This window comes from Cavia porcellus, unplaced genomic scaffold (genome assembly GCF_034190915.1).
Source record: "Cavia porcellus strain 051 isolate PalLab524CR breed Dunkin Hartley unplaced genomic scaffold, mCavPor4.1 scaffold_20, whole genome shotgun sequence".
NCBI classification, from domain to species: domain Eukaryota; kingdom Metazoa; phylum Chordata; class Mammalia; order Rodentia; family Caviidae; genus Cavia; species Cavia porcellus.
The window spans coordinates 56,143,708-56,156,427 of record NW_026947503.1 but is presented as its reverse complement, the minus strand read 5'-3'; the positions used below and the strand labels follow the sequence as shown (position 1 = coordinate 56,156,427).

At 40.6% G+C, this 12,720-nt stretch overlaps 1 long non-coding RNA gene across 1 annotated transcript in view; it reads left to right on the top strand.

Moving 5' to 3' along the window:
• The window catches only part of LOC134471881 (uncharacterized), a 102,155-nt gene that overhangs the window by 57,658 nt on the left and 31,777 nt on the right, over nt 1–12,720 (top strand). The window lies entirely within an intron of this gene.

The window sequence follows — 12,720 nt, the reverse complement described above, 5'->3', positions numbered from 1 at the left end:
AAATCATGGCCTCAGGCAAATCATTGGTTTCATAGATTTCAAATGTAGAACCTAGAAACATTGTAGGACCAACCACATATCAAAAACAAACCTTCACACTTTCAAATTTTGATTGGGAAATCTGACCCACTTTTAAAGATCCATCATTTGTGTAGATAAATCTTGCAAAATGTTTGTAACATTGAAATATATCATCATGATTTAGAAACAGATTGCATTTAAGTGCATGTTTATCACTGATATTGCCCAGAACATTTGGAATAAAAATTATTTTCATCTTCCACAGGCTTTGCTCTTCTGTCTGTCCATAATCCCTACAGAGTCATACCAAGACAGCTCCCTGTCTCTTTGATTTATCTGGATTCCACTCATCTCCCAGAACTAAGGGGCAAGGATCCTTCTCTCTGATACTTAGGTAGACATACAAAGTTTCAGTTTCCCTGAAACTTGATTTTTTTTTTTTTTTTTTTGGCAGAAGCTCAGGGTGGGGGAAAGCAAACTGTGTCTTATTTCATTGTCACGCTTGCTAGGTCTTGAACCTCTTTCACTGCACACCTATTAGGCCACTGTTGTAAATGTCAACCCAGTAAAACATAAATATAAACAGCTGACAAATGTGAAAGAAATTTGGGCAGGTGACATTCATAGGCAACATTCCCTCAACTTTGAGAGTGCAGCAGAGGACCTGGGGGCTTGGCCACACTGCAGACAGTTGAGCCCCATATCCAGTTTTTGTTCTGCAGGTGTGGGCTGGGCCAGAGAATCTATGTTGCTAAGTTTTCTAACAAGATACTGGTGAGACTAGTCTGAGGAGCTCCCACTGGAGCACCTCTCTCTTACAACCAGCCATCAAAGAGTATGGGGAAGCTTAATGTAAGAATATTTTTAGTCGTTTAATAATAAAATAAGGAAAACTAATACAAAGTAAGTCATTTTAAGGAACTATTTTGTGCACTTTAGGTACAATGCCTCAGTCAATCTTCAATGGCTCTGGTGGCGGGGGGGGGTAGACATTTTTATTCCCTCCACTGTACAGATGGAGAAAGTGAGGCTTAGCAGGTTGAATGACCTGCTCCCTGTCACCAGGCTGAGGCTAATGGCACAGGGATGCAGAGCCAGTTCTTCATACTCAAGTGGCATTTTTAATGGTCTCGCAGGATTGCATCCAGGGGCTTGTTTGGAAATCTGATGATGTGTTTCTGCAGAAATAAAACTCTCACCCAAAATAAGACTCCTCCCCCACATGGAGCTCTCCAAGCATGCAAACAGAGGGTAGAAAGGGTGGGTTTCTTCGCTGGTGCAGAGTCTACCAGAGTGGGCTCACTCCCCAGGAACATTTCCATAACAAAGGCAAGTCCTCCTCCCCGAGAAGAGCAGGCAGGGAGTTGCAAGTGTCTGTCTGCCTGTGATGTGATCCACATTTAATGCTTATCTGGGTGAGAGTCGAATTTGATTAGAGCAAATACAAAGCACAATTCAGAGAACAAAACCACTAATTCAAAGGTGGTTTTCCTACAGATGTAAAATACTTCAAGCCTGTTAAAAAGGACTGAATAGAATTCTACCTTGCATTGTGTCTGATTTTTCCAAGGAGTGGCCGCCAAGGGAGGCTACTAGGGTGTTTGCCTAGCTTGGGGAGCTCCTGTTTGGGGTTGCTAACAAGACCCGCAGGCCCGCCCCATTCAGCCCTAAAGGGACACACTGCAAATCAGAGGACCAGAAAGGCCATGTGTCCTGCAGACGTCGTCCACCCTTGACCCACCCGCTGGTGAGGAAAACTCTCTTTGCCTCTGGTGGCTTTGCAGCCTACAAGCTTTCGAACACTGCCTTACCCTGACATGTTTGTTTTCCTTTCAGCTAATTTTATCAAGGTCTGGGGTCATTATTAGCCAGATCGTAAAAGTAAGAGCTCATTTATATGTATCAGCTCCAAGCCCTATGATTTCATCTGTTAATTTGATCTTGTTTTGCCTTGTTTACGGCAATTAAATCAGACCTTGATAAATCTGAAAATGAAAAAAGGAGCCACCAGCAAGCAAGCACAGCTATTATGATCACTCATTAGAAAGCCAAGCAGACTCTCTGATAAATCGTGCCACGGTTTTTAAGGACTCGATGATTACCTGCTTAAACAGCATGGAAGCTACCGTAAAATGTAACAAAATGATTAAAGAAAAAAAAAGACCCCCCCTCCATTACATCCAAGTGTAACAGATGGACAGTTGTACTTTGGGGAATGTTCTTGGAGTCTGCTTCCTCCCCTTCGAGCTAGTGAGGGCAGAAGCCACAGGCTCTCCTGGGTACATAGGAGAGACAGCTTCCCTCCCTTTCTCCCTCCTACGCCCTCCCCTGCATCCTCCTGGCGACTGAGGGAGAATTGCTCAGCTGCCACCAAGGCCTCACTCCAAACTGCATGATGGTTAAGAAAAGCACGAAGTACCAGGGGGTGAAGAGGTGGGAGGAGGTGTGCAGAGCTGGGCTACGATGGCAAATGACAAGATGCATGTGACTTTTCCTGTCACAGATGCGGCCGTGTGTCACCAGTGAGCTGCTTGTCATTTTTCCTGGCCTGCCCTCTGTTGGGGAACCCACCACCTTATAGGTCCTCACGGGATGCAGAGCTGCCTTCTGCAATTGCGTCAAACGTGCTAACAGCTTGCTTTTTTGGTTTTCCTGTGAGGACATGAGAAGTTCCTCCTCAGCATTCGGGATCCATAAAGAACCCTTCTGGGGTTACAGGATGTTGGGTCCTTGGGGACTCCTGTGACCCAGGGATTTGGTGTCTTAATGGTTCTGGCTGCGGCATCTAGGCTGGATGGCAACAGCACGGTTTCCAGCTTGCAAGAGTTGTGTTGGGATGTAGGACATCATCCCTTGTATCTGATTCTCCAGGTGCCCTGGTGTGTCTGTGAACTAATCAATATCTTAAAAGCAAAACTTTGTGTGAACTTGGCCAGATTTGTTTCTGTTGCTTGCAGTTAAGAGTCCTGACACTCAGAAGGGCAGAGAGCTCATTGCTCAAGGGACAAGCTGGTGCTTGCTGCCACACAAAGAGCCAGTGCAGGGGACCATTAAGCTCCTACCTCCAGAGCAGTACCTGCACTCTGCTTCTAGGGGTGCAGGTGGGGGTGGGGTGGGGTTCAGACAGCCTCAGGCTCAGTTCACCTCCAACAGGGTTTCAGTTGAGCATTTCCAGAAGAAGATTTAAAAAGAATTAAAAGAAATTTTTTTTCTGGTAAAGTTTTCTCTGAAGTCTCACTGTCTCTCTTGTTCCCATATAATCATGCTATTTCTCTTTAAGCTCCTCTGTAGCAATCTGGCCCCTTTTGCCTTGAAGGTCTCTGCAGGGATCTGTGTGCAGCCAAGTTGGCATCTTGCTGGCTTCTGGTCCCCTCACACCTTGGGATGGCTTGTCCCGATGCCTGCAGGTCTGTTTGCTTGAAGAGCATCCAGCTCCTGCGAGCCCTTTGTCTTGCAGCCTTTCTTCCTACTTTCTTACTGCTGGGTCCAAGAGCTGCTTACAAAGGGGTCTCCTGAAGATCCCTGCGTTAATTCCTGATTTCTCTCCGTTCCTTGAACTCGTGTGTCTGAATTTTCTTCTGGATGGTTCTATAGCCTCTCTATCTCTCTCCATTTTTGGATTCTTGATTTTGTTTTCTTTGTTTGGCTTCCTCTCCTTTCTATAGAAAATTTCCTGACACCCTCCAAAAATTGATGCATGAAATCTGGCTTGCCAACATGTCTTCTTAAAAACCATTTTACATGTTTTTGTGTTGATACATGATCATTAAACATATTTATAAGGGTAAAGCATGATATTTTGATACATGGGTGCATTGTGTGATGATCAAATCAGGGTAATTAGCATATCTGTTGACTCAAAAATTTATGGCTTCATATTTTGTGTTGAGGACATTCAAAACCCTGTCTTTTACCTGCTTTGAAATACACAATACATTGTTGTTAATTGTAGTTACCCTGTTCAGTAGGTTATCAGGATAGCTGAAAACCTGTCAGCCTACAGTTCTTACCCAGATCTGCTTTGTGAGATCGCTGAAGAAATTATCATTTGCTTTCTTAGCTTCAAAAATCTTTACATTCTGCTGATATTCATCTTATTAATATTATAGGTAATCTAATGCCTTACTAAGCCCCCCCCCCCATGTTATTTTTGGGAGTTCTCAAAGGTTTCACTCATGTGCTCAGGAATAACTGTTGTCAGTGGTCAAATGGTCTCTATCAGTTATGTTTCTTATCTGCTCTGGCTCCTTTCAATGGATATCTGCTGCCTGCCAAGATATGGACCTGCCTTTTTGATGGCTTTGGTGGCGAGGACATTGCCCTGACATAGGTCTGGTGCTGTGGGATTTTGCTATGGCCACCAGATATTGCCATGAGAGGCCTTTCCAATTCCATGCTGGGCTGCAGCTTTTCCATTCAAAAGGTGAGAGGGATGCTCTCTCCCTTTCTGTCCAATGCTTTACCATGCCTAGTTCATCAGGAGGCTTGACATAGAAGTATTTTAGGTTAAAATAAAATAAAATTTCAGGTTTTCTTATTTATAGTGTTTTTTTTTTCTCCAAATTTTCACCTCTGTCTTCCAATGTAGGATGACTGACTACCAAGAAGAAAAACAAACCATCTTGTTTGTCTCACTCCCTCTTCCATCAAGAAGTCTTTTAAGAAGGTTAATAACTTGGTCTCTCAAAGCACTAGTTAGCTTTCCTATTGTGGTACAATATTGGCTACCCAACATTTTAGGAGAGGTTTAATATGGTTCACAGTCTCAGAGGATTCAGTGCATGGTCAGCTGTCTCCAAAGCAGAAGCATCATGGCACAAAGGCCTAGCAGAGGAAAGAGGTTTAGTTTATGGTGGTTAGAAGGAGAGCAAGTGAACAGTGCCAAAGGGGAAGGGACCAGGACCATATGTTTTACTTAAGCTCCTGGAAGCATCCCACGAGTCACTGAGAAAATATTCTTTACCAACCTGCAAGGCATTTCTTAATCCAGTGAAGTTGCCATATCATGATTAATGGTCACACTCAGGCAAGTTCACTGAGGACTGCCTGGCCAGCTAGTCTCACATGTCGGGATTTGCCCACATGGTCATGGCCATAGCTCAGCTCAATAAGAGCCCTTCTCACATTACTTAGGTACTGTCTGGCCATAAAATTTCTGGAACTCTCTTGGAAACTCCATTAGCTAACTGAAAGCACTTAGGTTTCAGGCATGTCTAACCTTTTGGCTTGTTTGATCATCCATCAGTGAAAAGCAACTTCTTGGGCTATAGATTAAATATGTAATACAGTTAATATACAGATATAACAAACTGCCTTTATTTTTATATTTAATATTATAATATTTTAAAAAGAAGGAAATCAGTCTGGGGACCACAGGTCGGATCCATCTGCTAGACCATAAAGGTACATGTCTTTCTATATGTAGATATTCTGGCACCACAAAAGATGATCCCAATTCTTCCCTTGTTCCTTTTAGTGTCTCTAAAAATGCAAGGTCACAGCCATGTTTCCCCTTCTTGGAGAAGACCCTCCTTCTTTCCTCAGTGCATTCTGCTTTTTTATATAGTTAACCTTAAAAAAAAGCTGCTGTGTGCTTCATCGTTTAATATCTGTTTTCCACAGGAAGAGAAGGAGGGCAGAGCTATGCCTGCTTGCTGGTTGCCGTATTTTCAGAATCTAAAGCTCTGTCTGACATTTGACACATAATAGGAGCTTGATAAATATTTGCCAAATGATGACATGAATGTCTGAGGTCTCATAATTATAAATGTTATACTGAACTAAAACCTTTTGTTTGGAGGGAAAAACAGAATGAAGTTGGTCCTTTTCCTCTAGGTGGCTCTGTAGGGGTAGAGAGAAGATAGGAGTCTGTGGGGATAGTTTCTCCATTACATGAAGTCATATCTGGCCTACTGTACCTGTCTCTACCCAGGATTAGCACCCCCCAAAGAGTTACAGTGGCTCGTGAGAATAATAACTATAAGGCTATAATCAGGGCTATTCCCAGGCCAAATAATGAAGTTAGGGATGTTTATTTTTGAGATGTAAAGTTTCCTAACAATATTAAGGAAGCTCCTAATATATTCTTTACAAATTCACAGCTGACAAAATCCACAGATCTGGAAAATGGTTTTGTAGACATTATCATCTCCAGGTATTGGCAACTAGAATTATCAGTCACACCTGCAGTATTCTTGTATCTCATGTGAACACATTGAGACACTGCTCATGACCATGAACAAAAAAGTGTACTTTTCTGAACCATGTTACTCTCAATCCTTGTAGATTTGCATTTAGCTACTACTGCTCCCTCCCACCATAAGTTTGGCTATACCCTCCTTTAGGCAACAGGAGTTGAGAGGAAGATATCTATTGATCCTCAAATACCCACATCACTCATCACATTTCTCAGCTTTCTGCAGTCGAGTGGGGCTAGGAACATGAATTCTAGGGGCCAATGGACTGCGAGAAGACATGGTGACATGTTACTTCCTGACTATAGCATGGGCAGTCCACTTCTCTTTCATTTTGTGGCAACAGTGGTGGTCTTAAGTCCAAGCCCCGGCCCAGCCTCCTGCTAACCCACTATGAGCATGTCGCACAAGTGTGAAATCGAAGTGTGAATCAGTTTGCTTCATGTACATCCATCTGTATTCTGTAGGCCTTTCTATTCAGAGGTTCAACTGAAGAGACATTAGTGTAGGAGGCACTGACAGATATGACCAGTTTGAGGGAGCAAAAGAGGTGCTTAGATACTCTGGGCTTGGAGACAGAGAAGTCCTGGGCACCCCAGGTCTGAATGGACAAGGGGACATGGTGTGACTTGTGTCCCAGAAGAGCTTAGGCCATGGAGGAGAAGCCAAAGGCAAGGAGACAGTTACCCTGCTGGAATAGTTGCTTAAAAGAGGTAGCATGAATTAAACACCTGGGCTTCTCCCTCTTCCTGCTCACCAGTCTCCTGAAGTTGTTTCCCTAGGACCCTGATCTGGAGGGCACACGAGCCTAGGTGATACAATCTATAAGTATTATTAGCTTCCACGGGCCCAGTAAAGGGTATAGAATGAGGCAGGGTGACTGGGGGAGTTTGCAACACAAAGAGGATAGGACAGCCCCATCTATCCACCTTGTATGGACAGACCACCATCCACCTTACATTCTCAAGCTCTTAGAGCATCAAGTATGCTGGGTCACCCTAACTGAGCTGTGTTCTATCTCTTATCTCACCCACCGTGGCTTGACAGCAGCATAGTACTGCACTGTCTTTGATATGCCTAGTTTCCTTCATTGTACCTCCAATATAATCTACCTATCAGTTTAGAAATACACTGGATAGCTATGTTGATTTTCATGAGCAAGTCTTTTCATTAGATGCTATTATTCACATCAAGTTTGTTGCAGTGTTTCCAAATCCAACTAATAACTGATAGTCCCAGGAAGATTGGTGACTTAAGTGAACCTATTTTTCTGAGGACTCTGGTCTTCCAGGCAACCAAGAATAAATGTTATTAATTATGACAATATTTGCACTTCCTGTTTATGGTTGGTACATGTAGACAATTAGGAGGTATAGCCCCAGGGCTTGAAAATAAGATCAACCTCTGAAAATTAAGATATATCTTCAATACATAATAGATTAAAAAATAAATGAACAAAATCATCTGAAAGAGATAGAGTTACCCAGGTCAAAGGTGGGAGAGGGGATATCAAACTTGTGTAACAATGATCACTCTTTTACCAGCTGGGTTTTTGAACCGTGACTAAATTTGCTACTTTCCTCTCTTTTATTCTTTTTAAAGTTTTTAGGAATTTGTATTCTCATGGTCACTTTGGTCCTAAGATTTTACTCTTTCTGAATTCTATAGCTTGCATTTGAAATGTTCCCAAAAGCTCATGGGTTAAAGTTTGGTGACCAATGTGTTATTAATTGAGAGGTGATGGAACCACACTAGGTGAGGCCTAGTTGACAGTGGACCCTTGTAAAAGTCACTGGGTCCTGAGGATTGGACCCTACTTATTGGGTCTTCTCTCTCATGTGTTCCCCACCATGATGTACTGACTTGCCACAGACCCAAATTCAATGGGGTCAAGGTCCATAACTTGAACTGTGAGCCAAAATAAACCTTCTCTCCTTTTAAGGTAATTTTCTCAGGTATTTTGTGACAGCCATTGAAAGCTGAACAACACGCTAAATTCTTGATCCTGCATGTATCTCAGTTTGGTGCTTCTCTCTTTTATCTGCTTCCTATTATTGCAAAAACAACTGTATGAGGCCTTGTTCAGTAGCAGAATTTAAATTTCAGGGTAGAGAAGGTTTTACGTTAGAAATATAGTCACACTTAAAGATGGATTTTCCATCTTCTCTTAGAGTTGATGACCACTGTGCTGCTATCAGTTCCTCTCTATGTTTTTTCACAGTCTCCATCCAATTGATGTGGCCCTGTCTCCTCTGCTTCTCTGACTCTTCCTCTCTTTTCTCATTTTCTCTCTTCAGCTCTTTGTCTTTGTTATATTTATTCTTCTGATTTAATCTGTCCAAATCATATAACTCAAGAGTAGAATGAGAGAACAAGTACAGAAGTACACAGAGTTGAAGTTTCTGCTCCTACTTCCATTATCAGCTATCGATAATATTTTTCAGCTTTGTCAATCCTGTTAGCAAACACTGTGTGATTTCCTGATTACTAGTGAGGATAATTCTTCCTATTTCGTGTAATTGCTGTTTGACTTTCTTTTGTGAGTCATGACTTTATATCCTTTGCTCTGGAGGTTAAATGTTCCAGACTCCACCTGGAGCAAACCTGATTTTCAGAGATCGCAGGAGAATACTGAACCTTGCAGGTAATCACACAAAAATTCTGTCATCACACAGGGCCTGCCTGGTGACCACCAGCATTCTTGAGGGGACGTTCCTTTATCTCCTGTCTGCTACTTGTAACAACCATGTCTGTCTGTTAAGGGCCCTTAATTTTGGTTGCTCTAAAGCAGAATAAATCCTTGTAACCTCTTAATCTTGTCAAATATGAAGGTCAATATAAACCTCACCAACATGAAGGCAGTCATTTAAAACTGGGGAAATGACTCAAGTTTCGAGTACAATTGGTATTTGGCTGGCTATCAGCAATAGCTGCTTATTATATAGGAGGATGACTGGATTTTCCAGGATTACCTTTCTTTTAGCTTTCTGCTTTAAGGACCCATGCAGATAAGATCTTTTATTCTCAAAGTGTTCTGGTGTGGATAATGAGTTAAAAGGTCACTGTGACTTTGTGTGGCCTTTAGCAAGTTACCTGATCTAGGAGCCAACTGTCCCATAAAGGATCCCCTGACATTCGTACATGGTAGACTATTTTTTTGAAATGACCAGTCTGTGTTCTTTATGCATTGACACTGTAACAATAGGGCTTATGTTAGACATAGATTTGGACACGTAAAGAACTTTTGAGTTGCATTAAAGATAATTTACTTTAGCGGTTCTGAGATCATTGAGCCTTTGGAAAGCCAATAAAAGTTGTGGCATTCTGGGAAGATACATATCCATAAACTTGCAGAAACTTGTAGATATTGTATATCATTTTGGTATGTCCACAACCTTCTGAATCTCATTTAAGTGACCTATTTTAAGAACTTCTAGTCTAGGTTATGGGGAAATTAAGATTCAGAGAGGCTAAATGATATGTCAAAAAGCAGAAAGGCTGAGAAAGAAAAATATGATCAGGGTCCCAGAATTTCTATTCTATTCTTTTTCGTACTACCCTCATAGTGGCAAAACTATTGGGTGAGATGAAAGGAAACCTATAGAAGAGATTTCAAGTAGGATGTTAGATGTTATTTAAATTTTTGAACATTCTACGGTGGTAACTCAGTTCACAAATTTGATTCTTTCCATGATTCTCTTTGCAAATGGAATTGGCCGAGAACTGAATCAAATTCAATACTTAGGTTCACTGTTGGACTCTTTAGAGAAATTTGATTCATTTCTTGACCAGTTCAGTTTGCAAACAGAATCACAGAAAGAATCGGTTCGTGAGCTGGAATACCTCTGTACTTTTTTAAAATGAAAGATGAATTGTCCTTGTTTTCTATGAGGACTTCTCAGATCATTTACAAAGTTCTGCTTGATATCAGTGGACTCATATCTGCTGGTGAACAGGTTTGCTGATTGAACAGCACAAAACCTCTAGCTCTCCTCTCTCATGTAAATCTATTGTTCTGATCACCAGAAACACTTACTGTTCCTTTCAGCAATGTGTTCTTTCAGTCTTGTGTTTCTCCACTTAATTTCCTCTGTTTTTGTCAAGATTCTTTCACTAGTAAACTTACTTTCTTTTAGAGCCTTCCTAACATCTGTAGCAGGGATGGTAGCTCCTGCTAAGGTAATATCCAACTTAGGTTTATATTCTAGCAATGAGGTCTGTCTCAGCAAATAGAATGACCTTCAAATATTTGTTAAAAGACATGAAGTTCAAATCTTCATAGAAATTTTTTTGTATCCTGATTTATCAGATAAAAGTCTAAGTTAGAAATAGGAATGCTTCCCTTACTTACTTTTGCAGGGCTTACTCTGTATTGCTTTTCCTTTCTTTTGTTTTGCTGGCCAAGGCAGCATTTTACAGACCTGACAACTCTTTCTCTAGTTCTTTTAGGACTAAGTCAGAAAAAAGTCCACTTATTATCTGGACCTGCAACCCTTATAGTCACAATTTTGGAGGGAGTTAAAAGTATTAGTGGATAAATTGCTGTGTGTCCTAGAGGAGAAGCTTATGGTTTCTTTGCCAGGTTTGTATGGCCTGGGGCACCATGAAAGATTTTTTTCTTTTTCTCAGGTATCTATGTCAAAAAGATTTTGCTGAGGAGCCAAAATTTTCATCTGCTTGTGGCTTCACAGCTGATGAAAAATGTAAGATCATTAGAAGCTAATTACTGGCTTCATGGCGGTATTTATCACAAAAGCTAATTTGATCTTCTAGAAGTCCTATTATGGGCTAGGAACACCTAGCACTGGCAAGTACTGTAAGGCTTTCTTTTCTTTTTTTAAAAGTTATGCAATGAATTTGCTAACAAACCAAAACCAATTGAGAAGACAGTAGACGCCTGGTCTGCCTCTCAATGGTTTCCATCTGGCCTAACTCATTTTTGAAATAGTTTGTTTCAAAAGCATTCCTTTCTACTTAGAGGAAGATGTTTCAAAGATTCATATATAGAAAATCCAATTGACTATGCTTTTTTGTGTATCCTGAACAACTGATTATTTTTAAGTGCAGTTAAATAGCTTACTCATACAAGAGATTTAATGATATATTCAAATTGGATTTTGAGTCCTACATTTCAGGTTCTCTAGACTATTTGCTGACTCCATGTTCTCCTGCTTTTGCCCTCCTTGCATATATTGATGCTTTCTGAATATGAACTACTTGTGCTTATACTTCGCTTACTTATTTAATGTATGGGTGCTGAGGGTAGAGAGGGCTGTATTTTTTGGCTCTTCTAAATGAGTTTCATCCTTTTTATCATGTATCTTAGTTCCAAAACTGAAGTATGAGCCATGAAACTCATTAGAATGTAGAAGCTATTCCAAGACTAGTATCTAAGTCCTGATAGGGTGATAGCAGTGCAAAACAAAACAAAAACAGACAAACAAACAAACAGACAAACAAGCAAAACTAAACAAAAACCAGCACAAATTTGAAGGTAGAAAGCCAGGGTTTGAGACTGGACTCCAATTAATGTTTTATCTGTAAAAATAGGATCATAAGATCTACTGTAGTACTCAGGTTGTTGCAAAGATTCAAAGAGATCTGAGACAGCTTTGTAAAGTGCAGTACATAAGTACCTTTGGTAAAGTTTAACTTATAAATGAGGTGTAATGCTTCCTGGTGCAGCACTGCCATCTGTCAGAACTGTTTTTGTCTTACACCTGTAAGTTTAGTGCACTCTCCATCTTAACTAAGCAGTTATCATATCCTGTGATCCTAACTTTTGCAGTTTAAAGTGTGACAGCAAAACCTGCTTGAACTTTTTCCTTCTTTGCAATTTCCTGGGTAGAAAGATCCTTCTTACCCTAGATCAGTGGTGGTGAACCCATAGCATATGTGTTATTGTCTTTTTCTTTTAAGACAAAAGATGTTAATGTAGAGTTATTTTTCCTAAACTAAAACCTCAGTATTCAGTTTTAATTGCAATGGGGCACTTTGTGATACATAAATGCATTTGGGGTTGCAGCTTGGCACTTGGTCTCTAAAATGTTTATCATCACTACTCTGGAGCTTAGAAACCTTAGCACATGATCTTCTTTTTTTTCCTTAAAAAAATGAAACTTTTCACTGAAAGGAAATACTTTACAATTTCTTTTTGGCATATTTGTGTTACCAGTATCACTTCTTTTGAGCTAAGGGGCCAGTATGAAATGTTATAAGATTTACTTGAACATAGACACTCTTTTACTACAACAATTAATCTAGTGGCTGAAATGACTACTTAAATGACTGAGTGGGTAGCACATACAGTGTGGATACACTGGACAAAAGGATGATTCACGTTCTGGGTGGGATGAAGCAGGATGATAGAGATTTCATCATGTCACTTAGAATAGTGCACAATTTAAAACTTACGATCTATTTATTTCTGGGATTTCTGAGTTACTATTTCCAGACTCACAGGTTGACTGTAAGTAGCTAAAGTGATGAAAAATAAAACTGGATA